At 43.3% G+C, this 3,276-nt stretch overlaps 1 pseudogene across 1 annotated transcript; it reads right to left on the bottom strand.

The window, feature by feature from the left end:
- Window positions 1–314: 314 nt before the first annotated feature.
- LOC104675983 lies at window positions 315–1,784 on the bottom strand (annotated as a pseudogene). Its single transcript, XR_749859.2, has one exon. The product of XR_749859.2 is annotated as a heterogeneous nuclear ribonucleoproteins A2/B1 pseudogene (transcript).
- Between the last annotated feature and the right edge of the window lie 1,492 nt (window positions 1,785–3,276).

Genomic DNA, 3,276 nt, shown 5'->3' on the forward strand with positions numbered 1-3,276 from the left:
TCCCAGCACTTTGGGAGGCCAAGGCGGCCGGATCACAAGGTCAGGAGATCGAGACCACGGTGAAACCCCGTCTCTACTAAAAATACAAAAAACTAGCTGGGCGAGGTGGCGGGCGCCTGTAGTCCCAGCTACTAGGGAGGCTGAGGCAGGAAAATGGCGTGAACCCAGGAGGTGGAGCTTGCGGTGAGCCAAGATCGCGCCACTGCACTCCAGCCTGGGCGACAGAGCGAGACTCCGTCTCAAAAAAAAAAAAAAAAAAAAAAAAAAAAAGAAAGAAACAACAATTAAAAAGCTAAGAAACTGTCTCAAAGGCATTTTTTTTTTTTTACAATCCTTCCTCCACAGTAAGGTAATGTTATTAAATAATCCAATCCATTCACAAAATGGCTCTCTGCATCTGCTCTGGTGTCTTCTGCCATATCACTGCATATTTATGCATGACTGAGATAAGAGTTTCCTTAACATTGTTATTTCGATAACCTGAAGCTGTTCTGTTACCTCTGGGCTCTCATCCTCTCCTATTTATACAGTGAAGCCCATGGCATATAGGAAGAAGCTCAGTAACGGCTTCTCCCACCATAACCCCCACTTCCTCCACTGCCTCCTGGACCATAGTTTCCTCCACCATATGGTCTCCCCATGTTCCTGCTACCACAAAAGTTTCCACTCTTCATTGGACCGTAGTGTGAAGGTTGCTGGTTATAATTTCCAAAATCATTGTAATTTCCACTTCCGTAATTTCCTCCTCCGTAGTTGTCATAACCACCTCCGTAGCCCCCACCCTGGTTGCCATATCCAGGTCCTCCACCACCATATCCTCCTCTTCCTCCTCCATAACCGGGGCTACCTCCAAAATTGCCACCTTCAGGTCCTCCTTCATACCCATTTTAGCCATTCCCAAATCCACGTCCACTGCCATATCCATCAGATCCTCTTCTAAAGTTACTTCCTGGTCCTGGTCCGAAATTTCCACCACCACCACGCGAATCCCCGAAGCCAAAGTTGCCTCCTCTTCCACTCCTAGAACTCTGAACTTCCTGCATTTCTTGTCTAGACAAAGCCTTTCTTACTTCTGCATTATGACCATTGATGGTATGGTATTTCTGCAATATGATTTTATCCACAGGATCGTGGTCATCAAAAGTAACAAAGCCAAAGCCTCTTTTCTTTCCAGACTGTCTATCAGTAATTATCTCAATAGTATCAATTTTTCCATATTCCTCAAAGTAATCTCTAAGGTGATGTTCCTCAGTATCTTCTTTAATTCCGCCAACAAACAGCTTCTTCACAGTTACACGAGCCCCTGGTTTTCCAGATTCCTCTCTTCCTACTACACGTTTTGGCTCAACTACTCTCCCATCAATTGAATGAGGTCTTGCAGCCATGGCAGCATCAACCTCAGCCATGAATGAGAAAGTTACAAAACCAAATCCTCTTGATCTTTTGCTTGCAGGATCCCTCATTACCACACAGTCTGTAAGCTTTCCCCATTGTTCGTAATAGTTCCTCAAACTTTCTTCTGTGGTTTCAAAGCTTAAGCCACCAATAAAGAGCTTACGGAACTGTTCCTTTTCTCTCTTTTTCCTCTCCAAAGGAACAGTTTCTAAAGTTTTCTCCATCGCGGACTCAGTCGCTTCGGCCCGATTTCCCGCAGCCGAGCGAGATGAGAGAGATCTCCACGGACGAACACGAACCGGACTCGTCCTGGCGCTGTAGTGAAGAGCTGCCGCTGCTGGAGAAACAACACCGCTAGGAGTACCTCCGCACGGGACCGGGCGCTGCTGCTACTCAATTTTGTGTTTTTAATAGAGACAGGGTTTCTCCATGTTGGTCAGGCTGGTCTCGAACATTACCTATCTGGTATGAAAAGACAAAAAACAGCAGGCCCCAAACAAGGCTGAAGTTCCATGTCATCAAACCAAACCAAAGTTGTTTACTTGTAAGATCAGATCTTCAAGAAATCAGGAGAGAGATGATAACCAAATCCCATTAAGCCAATAAGATTTCACTTACATTTTTACAAAGAAAGTAATCTTGAAATGATCAGTCCAGCATTTGTTCATTGTTCCTGCTTTCCTCTGTCTCTTTCTGCCTGTGAAACTTACCCATTCTGTCTAGCTCATTGAAGCTCCTTTCTGTTTTGTAGACTGGATGCTGCGTGGTTCACAAATTGCTAATAAAAGCTAATCAGATTTTTGAAAAGTAATTTGTTGACCTTTTGTTCTTTGATGACCACTACACCTCCAATTTTAGGTTATTTTTCCTTCTTCATCAATAGACCTATCTATACTTCTCATTAAGCAGTAATGGCTAAAAGCCATTATAGCCATTTGAGAAGCACTTTCTTTTTCTAATCTTTTTGCCTTGCTCCTCACTAGCATAGTGTTTAAGAGGACAGACTCTAGAGTCCAGCAAGCCAGAATCAAATCGCAGCTCTATCACATACTAGTTTTGTGACCTGAGCCAGTTGGTTAACTTCTCTGAGCCTCCATTTTCTTGTCTCTAGAATGGGGACACAAATAGTACCTGCTTTTTACGATTGTTGTGAAGACTGAATGAGATATTTCACATAAACACTTAGCCCAATGCCTGGTACAAAGTAAGTGCTGAATAAATATTAGTTATCATTTATTAGTGCCTTATTAGTGCTTTATTTTTCTAAGCTTCAGCTTACCCTGTGATTCTGGCATTTCTGGCCCACCAGTGTAAGTTACAGTCAAGGAGTCTGTATCACAAAATAGAACTACTATATAATTCAGCATTCTCACTTCTGGGTATACAGTCATCCCTTGGTATCAGTGGGGATTGGCTCTGGGACCTCCCATTGATACCAAAATCCACAGATGCTCAAGTCCCTGATATAAAATGTTGTAGTATTTTAGCTGGGCTTGGTAGCATGCACCTGTAGTCCCAGCTACTTGGGAGGCTCAGGTGTGAGGATCGCTTGAGCCCAGCAGATCAAGGCTGCAGTGAGCCATGATGGTGTCACTCAAAAAAAGTTGTAGTATTTGCATATGACCTGTGCACATTCTCCTATAAACTTTAAATCATCTCTAGATTACTCATAATACTCAATGCAATGTAAATGCTATGTAAATCATTTTTGTCACTCAGGCTAGAGTGCAGTGGCACAACACAGCTCACTGCAGCTTCCATCTCCTAGGCTCAATGCGTCTTCCTGCCTCATCTTCCTGAGTAACTGAGACTATAGGTGTGCACCACTGTGCCAGACCACAGTTTCTACTTTTTTTTTTTTTTAAGATGAAGTCTCACTCT

Source organism: Rhinopithecus roxellana, chromosome 19, assembly GCF_007565055.1.
Source record: "Rhinopithecus roxellana isolate Shanxi Qingling chromosome 19, ASM756505v1, whole genome shotgun sequence".
Taxonomy (NCBI): Eukaryota; Metazoa; Chordata; class Mammalia; order Primates; family Cercopithecidae; genus Rhinopithecus; species Rhinopithecus roxellana.